The 20,258-nt window shown below is 35.2% G+C and overlaps 1 protein-coding gene across 1 annotated transcript in view; it reads left to right on the top strand.

The window, feature by feature from the left end:
- NPBWR1 (neuropeptides B and W receptor 1) overlaps positions 1-20,258 on the top strand; it is a 54,679-nt gene continuing 34,421 nt past the window's right edge. Inside the window, 1 exon segment of the mRNA XM_085573815.1 lies at positions 1-20,258. This exon segment is cut by the window's right edge and continues 19,046 nt beyond it. The gene's annotated coding sequence lies outside the window, so the exon portion shown is untranslated.

The raw sequence follows: 20,258 nt of genomic DNA on the forward strand, positions 1-20,258 counted from the left end.
CAAGCAACAGTTACAGCTTCCTGCAGTAACACAGTACTTTAATTTTCTTAATGCCCATTTGATTTAAACATGTATACAGCCTAGTATTTACACTTTTACATTTTAGTGAATATTACGTATCAATAGTGGATTAAAGGTTTCACCAAAAAAATGATAAATTTTAATAGATGCTTCAGGCTCTCCTGTCTTTGGAAAAGTGTTCAGATGGGGTAATTTTCCTTCTGATGACTTTTTTGTAAATACTCGGAAGAGATGTGTGGTGTTTGTAGCTTTCAGGCTCCAGATTAGAATAGGTCTTGTGATGAATTAAAAAGATTTTGAATAGCTCCAGTTTGGCAATGCACAAATGTAATCCACAAAATCTATGCCCTTACACTGAAAAACTCAACTGGGATGTGATTCAAAATCTGTGGATATTTTGGTGGATAACAGCAAGATTTACTAACCTCTGTTTATTTAATGGACATTATCACAGCAATTATTTTGCTAAAAGTCCATGCATCAATTCAATATATCTGTAATCAATACAAAATTACACACAGAGAGACCAAAAGGAAATTTTTAAAAGTATATTCCAATAATTTCTCAAGCACAATGAAGTAAACTACAAATATGGACATTGTGTTTAAATATGATCCAGTCCTATCCAGTTGACCAGAGTCTGTAGAATCTTTCTGTGGTGTGGAACAAGTTACTCTGAAAACTACCTGAATTTACCAGCAATGGTCTAAAAAGACTAAGAAAAGTCATTGATGTGAATTGAAAGTACAGACAATATTTTAGAGACTGTGGTTCTAACTTCCCCATTAGGTTAGAAATTATGGTTGATTTCTTTCTAGTTTTCAGAAATTTAATGCTTCCTGGTGAGGTATTTGATGCTTTGTTTACAGAATTTTTCCCTTCTCAAGAAATCCTGCTGTTTTGTTTTAGTATTTTCATTAAAAACAATAGCACATAAGGCATAATACAATTAATTTAATTTTCACTAATAATATCCTTTCATATTAACCAGTATCCATCCCTTTTATTTTATGCAGTCCTGCTGTGTTCTGAAATATGTTATGTATGTGTGTAAGAAATAGACCAATAAAAAGGAAATTTAATTTCCATAAATAACTGGTATAATCAGGATTTCCAATAAAACATATGTTATATTACAGTGGCACTTATCTGATGGATGTTTGAGTAATTGAAAAAATCAAATTTCTAAAAAGACTTCTTGTGAAAGTCTATCACTTAAATAATAACAGCACTGAAAGATGTTTACTCTAGTTCAGAATGCAGAATTTGAGAGCAAGATCTTGGGATCTTAACCTTTGTCTAAATAACAGACTTTTGGCTGCTTTTGGATGAAGTCTATTCTTGATTTTACTCTTCTTCTTGTGGAGGAAAACCAAGAGTTGGAATATCACTTGTTCATCAAACCAGAATTCTGCTTTTCTGAAAAGGCTATTTGAAAGTGGGTTTAGAAGTAGTTTTCCAAACTGAAAAATCTTCAAAATTCAATTTCAAAATATCAAGTTAAAAAGACAGCAGATTCCATCAAATATACCTAAACCAAACAAATATTTATCCAAAATCAATGATTTTCTTTTCTTTCCTCTCCTCCTCCCAAATTGTGTTGAAATTTCTTTTCAGCCTGAATCAAAATATTTCATAAAATGTCATAATGAATTGTTTGGGTTGGAAGGGACTTGAGCAATCATCCAGTTCCACCTGCCCTGCAATGGGTAGTAATACCACTAAACCAGATTGCTTAAAACCCCATCCAACAGTTCCAGGGCTGGGGCATCCACAACTTTCCTGGGCAACCTGTACCAGTGTTTCACCACCCTCACAGTAAAGAATTTCTTCCTAACATCTAATCTAAATCTCTCCTTTTGCTGCTAAAATCATTCCATCCTTGTGCTATTTCCATACTTTCTCTTTGACTGTTGCTCTACAGTTTCCATTCTTTTCATCCTATAGCAGTGGCAAAGTAGAAAAAAATATATATTCCATTTATATTATTCAGTCTCCTACTTTGAGTAAAGAGGAATACCTGACAAGAGGAATATTTTATGTCTTTCCTCCCAGAACACTGAGATTTTAGGACAATCAGATCAATCGGCTCTTTATCTTACCTCACCTCCAGCCCATTGTCTGATAGGATAGTGCATAACAAAAGGCACCACTCACTCTTACTGAGCTACCACAGTCACCCTGGGCTTTGAAACCAGGGGCTTGAACAAATCTAACCCTGATCCTTGCTTACTTTGACCTCAGTGTGATGGTCACCTATCACTTTGGTCTGCAGCAGTCGGCAGGCCATCACATCCTCTTCCCTAACAAAGGCTCTTAACTCTGTCTAGAAAACAGCAGCAAAGGACTCACACTTCTGAATCTTTCCGTTTCAGACCCGATACACTAACAGGTAGACTCCATTCCTTCAGTAGTAATATCCCTTTACTTCTAAAATGTTTACTAGTTGATTCTTGTTCTTATTCTGCACCCATGTATGTGATTAGAGATATCTTTCAGCAGCTCAGAAATGACAACAATCTTCTCTGTCCCATCCCTGAGGAAATACCCTTGTAGTGAGACAAGAAGCGGGATGCATCTATTTTACTTTCCTAGTTGATGGCACAGCAGCTTCATTTCATTCACCTTCATCAGTGGCCAATCTAATTGAGCAGGCATTTAAAAGGCGCAGTGAGATGTGGGATCACAAATCACTGAGGCAATCTGTAGGTTACCCAGTGCAGCAGGGAGGTCAGCCGGGTGCTCAGCCACACATTCCCCAGGGCCGTCAGAAAATGACAGAAGGTCGTTTCTGGGCAAATCATGTGCAAATCAGCTGGAGTGGCAAGCTGCACTGTGGCAATTAACAGCTCATTCTAATTACTTATGAATTCAGTTTATCTGCTGTTTTTAATTTCCTCATAAAGGGCAGAAAGAACAACTTTACAGATGATTATGTTGCCATCTACCTAACTGTATTTCAGCAACCAGCTCAAATTAAAAATGCACTGAAAGTGAGAGGGAGTGACTTAACATTCTCTCTGAATCAAAAATGACCCCAGAAACCTCCATCCACTTGCTCTCTCACCCTGGGGAATCTCTGATTCCATAAAAATAAGCTGGAAGTGGAGGAGGGGGTCTGCCTCCTAAGTTCAGCAAATACCTTTCTGCTATATGTGCAGAATTACCCACCAATAACATTGCTGAAAAGTAACTAGCATATTTAAACAAGTTGGAGAGCCACAAAAGGATCTTTTCTCTCCCACAAGGGTTCTGTCCAGAATAGCCTGTCTCAAGCTGTAACATATTTGTTGGAGCACTAGTCCAAAAAATGTTTATTTATCTCCTGTACTTGATTATTGTTACACCTCCCAGATTCCCAGCGTGCACATTAACAAAGTGGTTACATGATATGTTGTTTCTCTAAAACACAACCCTATTCTTTCTCCAGCTATGAAGCTTCAAAGAAAGAAATTGAACATTCTTTATAACGTCTACATTTAGGGATCCACCTGTAGCACTGAGCATCCTGCTCACGCTGGCCTGGTTTTGAACTGGGGGCTGGAGTATTTTTCCAGACCTGCCTCCCAACCTCAGCCATTTGGGGCTTGCAAAAGACCGAAGACCTAGATTCATGCTTCTGGTTTGAAGATCATCTCCATGCTTTGCAGTAGGAAGATATGGTTTTAACTTCTACATCAAGACACACCTGCCATGCCACTTTTTCATACATATACCTCCAGATCACCAAATATTTTAGAGTCAATGTTAAAGTGAATCAAAATTTTTCTTCTTTTTGTAACAAACTCACCTGTCTTGTCTTTGTAGAGTTAGCATGACCCTTTCACCTAAGCATTTGTGGCTCTCTAAATGACTTTCTGTGATTTAGTCTACAATCAATGTATTACATGAATTTTATTTCTGACATATCCCCTTTTTCAAGATGCCAGCTGATTAGTTTAAGGTTAATTTGCAACACTGTGCAGATGATCAATTTAGTGTGGGCTACACTAGGCTTTATATTCATTACTCATTTTCCACCAAAGTGGGTTACAGTGTGAATGAAAGATTTTCTCCTGTGTGTCCCTTTAAAAGGACACAGTAAACATTAGCTTGTGCTTTTAGGTTGCCTCTCCTGTGTCATGCAGAGAGAGAGAAAGGGGGAACAAAGAGTTTTCTAACCCTTATTCTGAAGATGACAACCAAAAATAAAGGCAGTAGTTCAGGACAATCATTAAAACATATTTTTTAACACAAGGGCTAACATTATGATACTGATGAAATACATTTCAACTATTTCCTTACTATGTCCATGAGCCTTGGCATTCTGTTACTTGTATTTTTCTTCTTTATTGCCACTTCTTCCTTTACTCTTTGCTGCTGTATTTCCAAGTGTCATATCTTCTCTTTGTGTACATGTGTACACAGAGTAGGAAGGAAAAAGCTTTCCAAAGGATTTATAATTTTCAATTTTCCTTGTCAGATATCACAAGTAAAATGGAAATCTTGAGGTCAGCAATTCAGTTTCCCACATCCCTCATGCTTTCTTCTATACTGTCCTCACAAAAGAGAAAAATTCTTCTCTGTTGGTCAATTCCTTCATACAATAAAGGTTTCTTCAGAGTTAGTGACCTTCCTCCTCTACCTTCTCGTCACACCAAGAAAGCTTCTGTGGTCCAACAAAGAAAGAATTGCTGACATATTTTATTCATTTTATTCTATTCTATTCTTATTATTTATTCATAATCTATTTTTTTTCTAGGATTGGTCTCAAAGAAAAAAAAATCTTTAAAATTAAAAAGGGCAGTCCTCTAAAGGTTCTTGAGGTATGGCAAATTCTTATACTTTATAGCATGTTTTCTTAAAACAAAATGAAGTTTACAACTTTAACCAAGTTATTTACCTCTTTAAGATATGTGCATCTAAATGTGGCCTGACATCTAACTTATTCTAATTTCATTATTTAACCTGGTTTAAAATTTGAGAAATGTTAATCCCTATGTCAAATTTCATTCCTTAATGGATTTTGTTTACCAGTATCATGGGAAGTGTATATTGTCTCAAATGATCAATATGGGCAGCATTTCCAAGTACTCCTACACCTGCCCTTTAATGAGATAGTTTACCTCCTGTTTATTTAGACTTTCAATATTTATGCATAGTCTTCTTTTTATTGAGTAATTTATATTCATAGTGGTGCAGTTTCTTTTTTCTAGGATATACTGCCTGGATGCATTTATTGATTTCTCCTAGATTATTTGATTAGTAAATCACTTATTTCCTCACTTCATCCTTTCTTAATTTTCTGTCTCCCCCTGATAAGTGTTTAATTATAGCTAATATTTCCACTTCCTTGCAATCCATTAAATTGTGGTCTTCATTTCCTCTTTCTTATTCTGAGCTCATTTGCTCCCCTAATTTAAATTTTTGACCCCTTTAAGGTTTGATATCTATTTTAGTCTTTGAACCTCCCATCTCTCCCCTCCAGAAAAAATTTTACCTTCTGAATACCTGTTGTGCCTGCTAACTTTTTTCACCATGGTAGTTAGTAATATGGTTGAGGGGAATAAAATTATTCTTTCCCTAATTTTGAATGTGTGTTACCTGTTCAGCATAGAAACCTTTTCCTAGTGCATAAAACTAATGTAAACCAGGATTGCTTTCAGTACCTAGCTTTCAGTACTTCTAGGTGCCTCCAGTCTAAAGGAGCAGGAAGCTATCTACAAACATACTGTAGACCCTTGAATTTCTGGTGGCTTCTCGCATCATCAGGAAGTCACTGTAGAGTCTTTTTACATGAAAGAATTCCCACCACAGAGAAGCTGTATTAAAAATACTGGATATTTTAGCTCCTTTAAACAAGAATATGCCCCTGTTCTCCCTTAAGATCCTTAGAAGTTATTATTAAGTATTTATCTACATGCTTTAGTGTTTGCAAAGAACATAGGATTACTATTACTAATATTACTAATTCATTTCCACATCTAGAATTAGACTATAAAGTTACAAAGGTTTAATGAATTAAGTTCACAGAAATAAAACAAGCTGCAGGCTTTCATCCATATCAGTGTCAGATCTCTCCCTTCTTGTAACCTAGCAGTTATCTCCCTTGACATCGAACCACAAGCTCAGCTGTGTGCCTGCTCTTACATAAACCTTAGGACTGACACACTAGAAGGGTTCTGCAATCCAAGGACACAGGTAAATTCTAAACCTAAATTTCTCCTTGCATTTTTTGTCAGACTTGTCCCTTTCCATAGCATCAAGATTTCTGAGAGCAGAAATCAGTCAGGATTTTGAATTTAGCTTTTTTTCTTGGGAAAATTTCCTCATATAAATTAAGAAAACATTATTGTCTAAGTGAAGCCATCTATAACCAGATATAAACAGTTCATCAGTTTTCTGAGAGCAAAATGTTCTTTCCTTCCTGGCAGAAAGAGATTGAGGTCTCAAGACAAAAACAGGAGATTATCCGATTAACCACCAACCTGCAGACACCTCACATTTTCTTACAAACCAGTATCTATTCCCTTTCACTTTATTGTCTGTGTCAGAGAGGCAACACTTATTATCCTCTCATTGGACAATGGGGTGCTGCAGAAAAGCAGAATTTCTCTAACCACATTCCTTGCTAGTTAAATCACAGAATATTCGAGATGGAAGGGATCTGCAAGGATCATCATGTCTTACTCCTAAGTGATAGGTCCATACAGGGATCAATCCCAGGATCCTGCTGCTATTTCTGTGCTCTAACCAACTGAGTTAATCTCATGGTGTAATAAACATGGTAATTCATACCAGCTGGTTTCTGTCCATTTCCAGGACCCAAAACCTCTCTTGTGTACTTAGAAATCTGCCTTCTTTCTGGTACCAAATACAAGTCATTCATAAGCAGTGAGAAAGGAAAATATTTCTCAGCCTTCTCTAAGAGAATCAGCCACTGTAAATATTGGTGGTGCCAAGAAATCCTGCCAACCAGAGATGAGTGAAATGATTTATATGTAAAATTACTGGTAGCTATAGCCCATGACAACAGGAGAATTTTCTGTTACTCCAGTTGTCATCCCTAATGGGAATTTAATTTATTACCTATCTTCTTTATTTTGTAGCTTTCCAATCATAATAAGAAAACTAGAAGTAGCTACAATTAACATTTCCTTTGCTTGATTTTAAAAGTTTGGTCACACTTGCCAGTTTAATCTACATATAAACTGATGGCCTGGCAAAATTGGCCTTTAAGAAAAAAAAAAAACATATGGTAGAGTTAATCACTGTGAAATCATCAGAACTTTGCGAATCATTGGAAAGGCATCCAAGCAAGCTGTTCAGCAACATTAAATCTTAGCAGCTATATGCTAGGTACCGAAGTCAAGTTCCAATGCTTTATATCACCTTAAGATAAAAATCATCTGTCACTGATATTGAAAAAAAATTCTTCTGTATTAATCTATATTTGAATTACTGTCAAGTCCTTTTATTTGTTATGAATAATAAACCAGCTTATAAGAAATTGTTTCTGCATATTTCTTCATATTTATGCATATTATTATTATAAATAAGTATTTATTTTTATATATTAAATACTTGCTATGAAATTATTGCTTACTGAATTTCTCTGGGTATTTCTGTGGTGATTAATTTTTCTCTTCATAATTATGGTAGAGATAAAGTATGTCTGTAAGGCCTCTTGTGCACTAACATATCTATGTAGATGTAAAAATTTAAGACAAGGTGTTGACAGGTCTATACTAATAACAGTGTCATGTGAAACCTTCTTCTAAGATGCATTTTCTTAGGGTAGTAGCAAATTTCTTATCCCAACCTTTTGTTCTTTTCATCACCATCTACAAGAGGAATATTGGATGCTTCCAATTTAAGCATTAATGATAAATGCAGAAGGTATGAGTATTACCAGTCTATTTTTTAAGGTGGGGTGAATTGTATTCTGCAGCTTCTTAAGCACTGAACAACACATGATTGAACAACTCCAGGCCTACAAATTGAGCTTTTTCAGAGTCCTCTTCAAGCTTCACTGCATCACCTTACACAGATGATATGAAATCCATACACGATCTACATTTTCTCACTTCTCACAAATCAGATGATGAATTAAATTTTGAAAACACAACTACAGGGTTAATTTTCTTTTTAAGGAGTTCTCTGCTGGAAACTGGAATTGGAATTAATTAAGGGGTGTGGGGGGGAGGAAATGGAGCATGTAGGTCTTGGCCATTTTAGTAAATATCATCCAAAAGCCAAAAACTTACATTGGCTAGTGACCAGGTAATTTTCTTTCCTAATGATGGGGCTAGAGACAATGGACATAAACTGAACCTCGGGAGGTTCCTTCCAAAGACCAAAAACCACCTTTTGACTGTGAGGATGACTAATGAGTCACAGATTGCTCAGGGAGGTTTTGGAGAGTCCATCTCTGGAGAGAGTCAAAAGCTGACTGGACAAAGTCCCAGTTCTAGGTCATCCTGCTTGAGTCAAAGATTGGACCAGATACTCTCTAGAGGTCCTTTCGAACCTCAACAAGTCTGTGATTGTGGGAACCATTAAAGAATTAAATACAATTTTGCCTAGCCTGTAGTCATTCTCCCATTTCTCAATTCTGCACAAAACACTTCTTCTCAAAGTCCTGAACTCCCCTTGTTTTTGTTTTATAAAGGCAACTGGGAAATTTGTACCTGTCACACAACCAGAATTATATTTTGAAAGTTACATGTTTCCCTACACCTGCAACTCAGAATACAAAATCTTCAAGCAGGAATGAAGTTACTGACTGAACCCACAGCCTGGCTAACAAGATTTTTAGAGAAAATAATTATTCACATATTCTGAAAAGTCACTATTCAGCTCACTATGTCAGAAAAAGTTCCTAGAACAGATTTCAGTTCTTTGTCCAGTTCAGTGTAATAACTGAAAATTGCTTCCATTAGTCAGTGAACTTTTATACAGTTTCATACACCTTACCATTAAGCATTTTTTCTAGCATTCAGTCTAGATTACCCTTTGCTCCACTTCTTTCCACCACTTTTAATTATAAGCATTTTTAGCCACCAACTGTTTTTCTTCCTTCCTGTGCACACAGTCATTTAATAACTGTATAATGATTTGGGCTCATTTGCATAATGCTCAGAAAGATTTTGCTCCATCAGAAATCCCACTGACTTCAACAGGCTGTAATTATTGAACCAAATCTTCCATCATGACATTCACTCTTAATACCAAAATGTTCAGGAACTGCATTTCAATAATGGGAATTAATTTAGAGTGGCTCATTTTGGGATCAAGTGTGCAGGAGTTTTATCTTGTAGTTGAATGAAGGTGAACAAGGCAGGGAAGATGAGGAGAATAAGGTGGACACCATTCTGAAGAGAAAGCTGAAGTGCCACATTTATCAGCTTCTAAGTAAACAGCATGAGGTTTAGAAGTCCTTGATAAACTGCTGCTGCATGTAGCAGTTTTCCACTTTGGAGTCCTGAAGCAGATTTAAGTTTTGTGTCAAATGCTGCTACTGATACCCTATTAGCCTGGTCTGGAAATAATGGTTGCTATCCAACAGTTAGGTATTATGACTTTAACATTCACAATAGTTGGGGAAAATATTTTAAGCAATGTAATTAATGTAATTTAATTGACAGTCCATATGCTTAAAATCTAAATAATTGAAGATTCAACATAAGTTTAATCAGGCCTCAGACCTGTGCTGTGCATATGTGTAATTATATTCTGAATTTAATGGATGTTTTTTATATCAGATGCTACTGAAAACTCATTAAATCTTTTTTGATATGCCTAACTGAAGTAAAAAACTATTGTATAAAACAACAATAGCTATTTTATTTGTAAAAATATTTACATTAAGAATGATAAAGAAAATCCCTCAAACATCACAGAATGTTAAATCATTTAAAAGAAAAAAGACAACAATAATTTTTAACAAAGGCACCCTTTATACTCTACAGATAGAATTATGAAAAAACTATACTAGGATTTGCCATACACAGAAAGAAAGCAGAACTTTAACAACCCATTTAAAAAGCATCACTGAAAGTCAACTCAAGAAATCTTTTGTCTGTTACCTGAGAAAAACTTCACAAGGTAATAAATCTCATCTATCTAGCAAGCAGTGAGCTTATAGGCTAAAATCACCTACAAGATGATATGAATTAATTTACACCAGAAAAATGGCACTTCCATTTAATAAGACAGTATTGAGAAATTTATAAAATCAAAACTTCATCATTAGTAACCTTAATGAGTGCTGAATTTTTTTTTTGAGCTGTAGCCAAAGTCAAATTAAATTTTCAGACAAACCATTTCTAGCAAGTCAGTATCTAAGGAACAGCCATGCTACCAAGGCAGTAGAGCAAAATGGAGATAATTATCTCTCACAAGCAGGGGTCCCAATAATGCTTACTCATTATTCAAGGAGGTGAACAATTAGATATGTATGACCTGAAATATGTATACACGACACAGTTTTCCACTTGAAAGACACTCCTCTGATGAAGAAATCCCATCCATCTTGTATATTTTAGGGAAAGAAGCTAAAGAATTCTTTCTTGCCTTTAAAAACCAGTGAAGCTGTAGGTCCTACAACTTGCTAAGAGAATTCTGTTCTAGATGAAATGTTACAAAAATAGTGCAAATTAAAAAAAAAAAAAAGAAAACATTTCTCTAAGTTTCCTTCAAAACCCAGTCCTGAAATTCAGTTCTCACACTGACAGCAGCTGTAACATGTCCTCTCACCACCTCTTAGAAAAAAAAAAAAAGAAAGTCAAGCGATCAATCCACATTTGGAACCAAGTGTATCGAAAATTTGATCCACCTTTCAAAATTTGTGATCAGTATGGAATCACTCTAGTGTGCCACAGCTGCATTAGGCATTTGACAACTTCACAACAGTCTTAGAAGAAAAAAACATAGATGTGCAACTGAGATCCCAGTGGTCAGAAAAGAGGTGACTGAAGGAAAAAAATATATCTGTTTTTTGCCTGTAGGCCAGAATTTTGTTATCATGTAGTCAGAGACAGCCTGGCACAGACATTCTTCAAAACTTCAAATAATGTGTATTTTTATCCTATTATGCTCTTACTTTCACATCCCATTCTACTTTAAGTAACCAATCTTATATTCTTTAATCAACCTTCTTAACTCCTCTGGAAATCAATGTCTAGCAAAATGATTTTGCATTTTTAAACAGAGACAGGGAAGAATGTTAAATCTTCCTTCTGGCACTTTATTCAACAAATATTAAAGGATATCACAGCTTTCTTCATGCCTTCTCTACTTTTCTCAATAAAAGCAAGCTGTGCTAGACTGACAAATTATAGATGGTGCCTTTATAAATTATCTACTGTAGCAAGCATAAAAATACAATTAGAATAAAATATTTGAACACATTCCTTCATCTAAGAATGACAAGCTGCAATATCTCTCCATCTGTCCTGTAGACATATGTCTCCCACACAGTTGTTTCTGAAAATTATTTCTTTCAAGATTAATCTGAGTACACTACACATTGCTTAAACTCAAACCTTTAAACTTGATTCTGTACTTCAAAGCATAAAATAAATGTTGTCCTTCAGATATTACATGTTGTATTCAGATATTGAGAGGGAGGTTCATCTATGAGCAGATGTGTCTTCCCATTAGAATGTCTGCATATTTGTTTTCCATCAAGCAGACCTCTTAACCAACTCACTGTTTTCAGATTACAGCATTATGCCACTTTTCACAAGTAATTTATTTTTTTCTGTCAATATTTACCTGTGACACCATTCAAGCTTTCCAGTATTTACTCAATATCTTAACTTTTCTGGGAACAGAGACAGAAAATTTACTAGCTCAAAATCTTTGACATAGTTTACTACTCAAAATAAATATATGCTAAAAAATGAAACAGTAATATTTACATTTGGTGTTAAAATGAATACGACGTCTCTCATTCAAGCTTATTTCAAAGAGTTGTGTGCATTTTCAGAGTTCCCAAAAGGTGTAGTGACTTAACAGTAATAACAGGACCCAACTGGAAAACCATGGCCTTCTTTCCAATGGAAAATGTTTTATTTGTTTTCTGGAGGAGAATACATATCTTAAATGAAAGATGGATTTCCTAAAGAAAAATAAAGATAATAAGATGTGGAAGAAATGTAAAATTTGTAGGAAACCAGCAAAAGTATGGATTGGGCTGGTAACTAAAGGTGAATTCTTTGGTGGGATGAAGGAGAACACTGGAAAGAAAAATATTTGCCTGTAGAGACTTCCCTACCAGAATTTCTGGAAAGTGGGAATTGGGACGGTTCTGACTATTTTAAACCTGCATTTTCAACAAGGCATGCACTGTGTTATTTTGATGTCAGCGATATTTGCTGACAAACCTATGCTAGGAGCACTGTTAGTAGAGAGGGAAATATTCTGTAGGAAAAATTAAGGCCACTGGATACTTAATTAAATTTTTGTTACTGCTATAAATGCTCACAAGTTTGAGGTAACTGAGAATGACCTGGATATGGCAGGCAATTTCCAACAACAAGTCAGTATTTTGATCAACCTGTGAAAAAAGACAGATATCATTCCCAGCTCCTTCCAAAGAGTCAGAGACTCTTGAAGTTTAACCTGTCATGTGCATTCAAATAGCTATATACAATGAGATAATATAAATTCAAATTATTTAATTAATTAAAATTTTAAAATACAATGAGACCTACTAAATGCCACAAAACTCTCATAATTTTTGTGGCCAAATGATGAGAAATAAAAACTGCCAAATGTAGAGTGAGAAGCTAATATACTGAAGATACTATTTTTAATACATAACTCTCAGAAAAATTTTGGAAACACTTCTGAGGAAAATCTTCCAGTTACAGTTCAGGCCACCCTTGAACAGGATTAAGCTGGAAAAAAAAAAAAAAAAGAATCACAAGCAAAGCAAAGTCAGATTTTTCTGGGGGATTTTTTTATTTATTAGTGGTGTGGGGGGGGTATTGTTGTTTGGAAGCAGAGACTGTAGGAAAAATGAAATGCGACTTAGTGACAGTTAAGAAACCATTTCCTAAGATCAGTTACTATACAGAACATTGCATGTTTGGATTTTATTGTTGTCCACAGTATTGCCAAATTACATTCCCTGGAAATTATTAGGTTATTTGTAGTTATATGAGAAAAGGAAACTAAGGCATTACATGTTTTCTGAACAATGGTATATTATAGAAATTTGTTGCCTTTGGGGAACATTCTGTCAGAAATTCTTCTAATATTCAGTAATATCAGGTGGGGAACAAAACCTTTGAGGCAGGAATGGATCTGAGTTCAGAGCTACACTGTGAAAATCAAGAAACTGGATTTCACTGTGCAATAGCTTCACTGAGCCACTGAAATACAAAGATTCCCAGATATCATCTAATCCAACGCATCTATTCCCACCATTTTAAAATAAGCAAAGGAAACTCATTAAAGCAAAATCAATTTGATTTTAAGCATTTTTTAGAAAAGTACCATGTGGAACAATTTTTGCAACCGATTTGAACTTGGCAATTTGCCCACTTCTGACCTAAAGTCACATCTAATGGACATCTAATGTCATCCCAGAATAGGTGGGATGTATCTTGGATATCAGAGAAAATATGAGGCAATTCTTCCTCCAGTTGTTACACACTAACCTAGTTTATATTCTTGGGCTCCTCTCCTTCACTACTCTCATTTCACCATGATCACTTTAAAATCTGTGCCTCTCTAATAAACGTCAAGCACTAGTTCAGTCAAATCCTCTGGTTTTTATTGTTTCTTTGTAATGCTTGAATCCCCAAGTCTATCTCAATTTAAACATAGGACGGTGGGACTTCTGGCTGTGTACTGAAGGTAAAGTGTTGATGAAGTTTAGTGGCAGTCCTCAGCTTTGAAAACATTTTTTTCTGAAACTAAAAACAGTTCTAAATACACCTGCTTACAAATATTTTATTGATTTCTCTAATACTCCCATGCAATTTTTCAGACAATTTGAGTTAATTAATTTATTGCCAAGGAATCTGAACCTATATTCAACATCTGAGTCAGAATAAATGACTCTTTTTCTTGCCTTTCACATTTCTTCTTTTTTATGTGTCTAGAAATAGTATTTTCAAAATATTTTCTTTCACCATAGTCTGATCAACAGAAACCAAGGTAGTAGTAAAATTCACAATTTTTAGATGAGCTGAATCCACTTCAAACTAGTTTTTCAGCTGTATGAAACTAGAAGATATGTTCAGATCTTACCCTGTAGTATTTCACTACCAAAGCATCATTCAAATTTTCTCATCCCCTGGTCATCCAGAGAGAAGAATAAAGGATCTTCAATCATCTTCAGTTGTGGGTATTATGGACAACACCTTGCTGGATAGGGTAGAGGAGAAAGAGGATTTTTATCTTGAGTTGGAGCAGACAGTGCAAGACCTTGGGACAGAGGACTAGGGTCTCAAACGTGAAGAGGAAAAGGAAGATTTCAAAGAATCTAGAAAGCTTTACTAGTTTATGCTCAAGCAATAGCAAAGTATCAGAGAGATATTTACTCTCCTAGCTTTAATCTGCTTGAGATTAATCCCACTAACTGTTTAGTCCAATCTTGTTCCAGGACCAGATGGTTCAGCAGAAAGTATAAAGCAGTACAACAGGGCCACAGTATAATCTAGCTGGTTTTAGGTGAGTTAGCAATTTTTTAACGTTTCGTTTAATATTTTTATTTTCTGCAGTAATAAATTCAGGATAAAGATATTCCTTTTAACAACTAAAAAATCACTATATTCCAGTGTCAATTACATTTCTTTTACATCCTGCTATTGCTTTCTGAAAACAAATACAATTATTGTGCTTTAACTTTCAACTTTAAATTGATTCATTGCCATAGTGCCATTTCCCACCACCACTAAGATGCCTTGACTAAGGACATTAGAAAGGAAAACAGCTGACAGCAGGAGACACCTGCATTTCTAAACATTTGTAACATGCTCATTGAAATAATTTGGAGAAATTTTATGTAAGAAGACACTGTTGTGAAAAATTGGGATCTGGAAGGAATGGCTGTTGTGTGGAAACCATCTCACTATCTCTAATGGGAACATTAAGGTGACGAGAATTCTGAAAATAAAAATCTGCCAAGAAAAATCAACAATAAAATGGTTAAATAGTATAAGCATTTTACAACCAATAATATAATATAATATAATATAATATAATATAATATAATATAATAATAATATAATAATATATTTGGTGATTATAACTACTAGCATCAAGAAGTCTTTCTTTTCGTTAATGACACATGGCAAAGAGGTCCTGAAAGGCAAAAATAGAGTAGTTATCTGAGATCTACTCAAAACAAGATTCTATCTTTTACTTCCTTTCTGCAGCTTTCTGCTTAAGAGTTAGAATTGTCCCTTCAAATACCAAGAAACATGTAGTTGAAGAGGTAAGGCTAAGGTAGAAGAACACACAAGTATTTACTTTAATATGAAATGGAAAATGAGTAGCAAAGTGAATCACTGCAGGGTAACACACAGGCAAACCCAGAAATTCTACTTATAATCCCCAGAATGTGACCTGGTTCATTTTATACTGAATACATTGCACTTTCAGACAATATTTATTCCTTCATGGAATCACTACACTTCTTTTTTTTCTTCTATAGGAATGATTAAACTGACATAGCTGAAATAAATCATATGTACATTAATAACAGCTGTAAGCAGCAATAAGGATATCTTCAAAATATTTCTTCTGATATTTTCCTAGGAAATGCTTTGGATAAATAAAGAAAAGAGAAAAATAATGTTATCTAAGTTTGTGATTTTCTGTGTCTGAAACCACCTCCACTTCTGGACATAGTACAGACAGAATGAGAGCCTCCTTGTTTTACTTAGATGACAGATTATTACAGTAACAAATGTGAAACCAGACTGAAAATGTCTAAAGATGGCATAGGATGACTGAGCTGTAGGGGATGCACTTCTTTGTAACAAAGTATGTTCAAAGTCAGTGAAGGAGAGAAAAGGTGAAGAGCATCATCCAAAGTGTTGAAACTAATTACATCTTCTACAGAAAGGTTATCTATCTCTACATCCATTATTATGCATGTCCTTATTTGTTTATTATTATGTATGTCCTTATCTGTTTCCTTATTTGTATGCAGTCACAAAATTCAATGGCTTATTTTATGCTGCATCTCTTTTTTAACCAGTTTTTTAACCTTTTTTTTAACCTTCTCTCACTCCTAGGAGAAGCTCTCAAACCTCACTTCATAAAGATTAGACAAAGTCTTCTATGTATTCCAGATTTTTTTTTTTTTTTGCATTTTTCCCTCTTCTGAACTCTGTCCCTTCCAATGTGTTTGATTAGCCTTCAAAAGTACCGTTATCCCTGCTTCTCCTAGAAATAATCCTTCTCCCTGGATATGGTCCTACTCTGAGGCTGAGACCCATGACTGATTGCCTCAACAGCTGGCTTGCACAACAGGAAAATGAAAAGCTCACATTCTTTTCTGCACTGTGTACCTACTCTTATGTGGGAGAAGAAAAAAAGAGAGGGGCAAAATCAATAATGAATAGTTTTGCAATTTGTTCAGATGCAAACAATTGCTCTCCCAGGACCAGGAAGAGAACTCAGAAACCATTTTTTTAATCAGCATAATAAAGCTTGGCCTCATTATTCTGCCTCTATTAATTCAATGCTGTTGGTATACTGGCATTGTTTCTGCAGCACCTGCAGCTTAAGAGGCTGAATCATAAAGCCAGCTATTTAAAAACATGACAAGTCACAGGATCTGTACTTTTTTCCTCAGTACGTTCCTATATTTTTCATTGTTAAAATTTTTTCTTGCTAATTATCCCTTGGCCAAAGCATTGAAATATTTTTTTTTTCCATTCTACAGTGGTTCCACAAACAGTAGGTGAGAGCTGCAGTCCTGCTTGCTTTTACCATGGAGACCTCTCTGGTTTATGGAATTTCAGTCTGTAAGGAAACTGCATAAAAGTAAAAGTTATTACCCTCTATCCAGAAAAGGATAAATCAAAGCCAGTTATGCCCCTTTTTGCTGTCAATGATCTTAATTCAAGGCTTTCATCAATGCCTGTTATAGTGTAGATACAAAATTCTTCCTGTGGGCTCTCCAGTGGCCTTTTAGGAAGCTAAAGAACTTTGTAAAGACTCCAGGGATGTACTTTGCTTCAAAGTTACAGTCAAAACTAAAGAAAAGTAATCAGCAACTTCTTACTATCTGTTAGGTCTTTACATATTCCAACTTGAGCCACAAGAGATGGCCAAGTCTATTTGCCATTATCAGTTTGTCTGTGTCTGCAGTTCTCACAGTCTCCAGATTAATGTATTGTATTTATCAAGTATTATATTTGTTATTTTAAAAAACACAAAACCAACCAAAAAAACCTTGTAAGAACTTGTGAGAACCCTTTTATAGCATACTTTGTACATATATAGAGTATACTATGTATATATATGCTTTATGCATATTTTCCATTTTCAGTTAAGTTCCTGATTCTGTTTCATACTATATTTTTTCTGTAAATGAAGTACTGCCAGTATAGTGAAGATTCTTAATTGTTACTAAAAGAAGGGTGAGTTATATGCTTGAATAGTGTTGTGGGAGTAAGAATCAATATTTGACGTAAGGTTTTTAAATTCTGCTTTTGGTTTTGTGCTGCTATACTTGTAAGTGAATTTTCACTGTGATTAAATCAACCCAGAGGAAAATAGAAAGCAAACCAGACCACATGAATTTCAGAGCAGGCAGACATAGTCTGATATCCCACAGAACTCTGACCCAGTTATTAGGTACAGGAATTAACTTTGTACTTCTGGACCCCCAGAATTTTCCAGACAATTCATTAATGAAAAAGTTGGACCTTATATTGGTTTTTTTGAAAAGGATAACAGGACAATTTGCCACCATTTACTCCTCTACTGTGGGGTGAAACTGGGATGCACAAAAAACTGAAATGTTTCTAAATGTACACTATAAATACAAAGGCACCTAAAAGGAGCATGCCATTTTTTACAAAACTTCTCAATAATTTATTTCATTCTTCTAAACTTGCAGTGAGAACTGCAGAAGTTGATCACCTCTTTAAAGAAAAATTAGGATTTCACTAGAACTCCCCATTCAAAACAGGGATAACAAAATCAAACCTCCAATTTGTATCAGCTTGCTCAGGGCCAAGTCCAGCCGAATTTAAGCATCCCAATGGATGAAGGTTGTACAATCTCTCTGGTTACCTGCTCCAATGATTTACCTCTCCCATTGCCAAAAAATTTTTCTTGCACACATCAGAAATTTTTGTTGCTGAAAATGGTGACTGAAGAGACTGAAATTCCTGATGTCCCAGCTTCAAAAATCCTTCAGGGCACTCTGCTCTACTGCTGCTAAACCTTTCATAACAGTTGAGAAAGGTTTTATCAAAAATTGAGAGAAAGAGCCAGAAAACTGGTTAGAGGGCACAGATTATAAATGCATGTTTCCTCTTTTGCTCCCTGGTGGGATCATACAAACACAAGTGGATAGCTACCATCCAGAGAGATGTGAGATGAAACAGGCTTTTCAGTTGTCGACTGTTTGACTCCAAGGAGATTATGTTATCTATTTACCATGGCATTGTGTCAACTCCTGCAGCTTTTTGAGCCCAGAAGTAGACAAAAGTCCTGAGAAGCTCCTTTAACATCTCTAAGTTTTAATAGTGAAGTAATTATTTGACACATGGTAAAAGAATTTTTTGCTGTGACACTGTTTTCTCAGACTAGTGTACAACCAATGATGCAGCATAGATCACTGAGAACTAGTCCTTGGCTCCTGATGTCCAGCCATAAAAATCAAGTCCCAAGAAATTTGGGATTTATTCCTAACAAACATGCAAGCTAACACACATTCAAAATTTCAGATTTTAAGGAAATGGGCAATAAAGTTATATTGCATCTACAGCCTAGATCGAAAGATCACCAGTAATATACAGTCTCGAAGTATTTATTGTCTAATGTATGACTATATTAGATACAAAGATAGACACAATATTGTAAGAAAATGAAAATTATATTAGTGCAGGTTGTACAGATTTATTGTATTTTAATTTTGATTAAATTGGAAAAAATATTAAACAGAAATAATGAGAAAGTTATTCCATTAGATTCAATTAGTTATTCAATTAGTTATTCCATTAGATTCCGTTAGTTATTCCTGTCCCATTAGATACCTTGTAATTCTTATTCTTTGATTTTAATATTGACATATACTGAACAAAAGTATATGTATTTATTTAATGCCACTACATCCACAACAGAAACTCCCAACATAGAGGCTCATGAAAATTATCTAGTATCTATGTATAGATATCTAGTATCTATGTATAGATACATAATTATCTATGTATCTAGTTCTATTTCTTGTTTCAGAATAAGAAACAATCCAAAACTTTCAAAATACTGATAAAATTATGCTGCATTATTCGCAAACACTTTTTTCAAGTGACCAGCTCAATTTATGCCAATTTATATCATACTGCCATTTCAAAACTGTGCAAGTCTCTCCCCAGTGACACTCCAGTCCCAGAAGGGAGAAAGGCTTGAAGCGTAAATATTTAAAGCTTAGCTGAGTTTATACTTTGCATGGGCACAGGGTTTAGAAAACAATATCAAACTCTGGCAACAAATCTGTCTTTGAAAAGATGACTGACTCTTCTGAATTCCTGAAGGATAACAACGTGGTACATCACTGCCTGTAGGCAGTAACTTTATTGACCTATAGAGATGGTGTGGCTGTGCTGTGCATCCTTACAGTGGGCTGTGATGGATGGGGGTTCTGGTGAAATTAAACCAAATGATGGTTTGGTGCCTGAGCTCTGAGTGCAGAGATGAGCACTTCACAGTAACTTTCAGGTTAGCTGAGGGGAGTGCAATAGATCTTAACACAGCACTCCATGTTTTTTCACCAGAACCTTTAAATTCATCCCATGAACTACTTCAGTTTCTAATTAAAGAATTTATGTTTTCCTCAAACAACATAGTCCAACCGGTTCCAGCAAGTCATATTGGAAAATCTGTTTATAGGAATTGTTCCACAGCAAGGGCAGAATGTCTGTGAAAACCCCACCTACAGTGAAGTGTTCTGTTTCACAGGAAGTCCCTTTAAATTTAATTTTTGATGCAAATAAAAAGTGTAAATGTAAAGGTTTATAGATGAACAATACATCGAATAGATAGACATATAAATGTAG

This window comes from Lonchura striata, chromosome 2 (assembly GCF_050655825.1).
Source record: "Lonchura striata isolate lonStrDom1 chromosome 2, ASM5065582v1, whole genome shotgun sequence".
NCBI classification, from domain to species: Eukaryota; Metazoa; Chordata; class Aves; order Passeriformes; family Estrildidae; genus Lonchura; species Lonchura striata.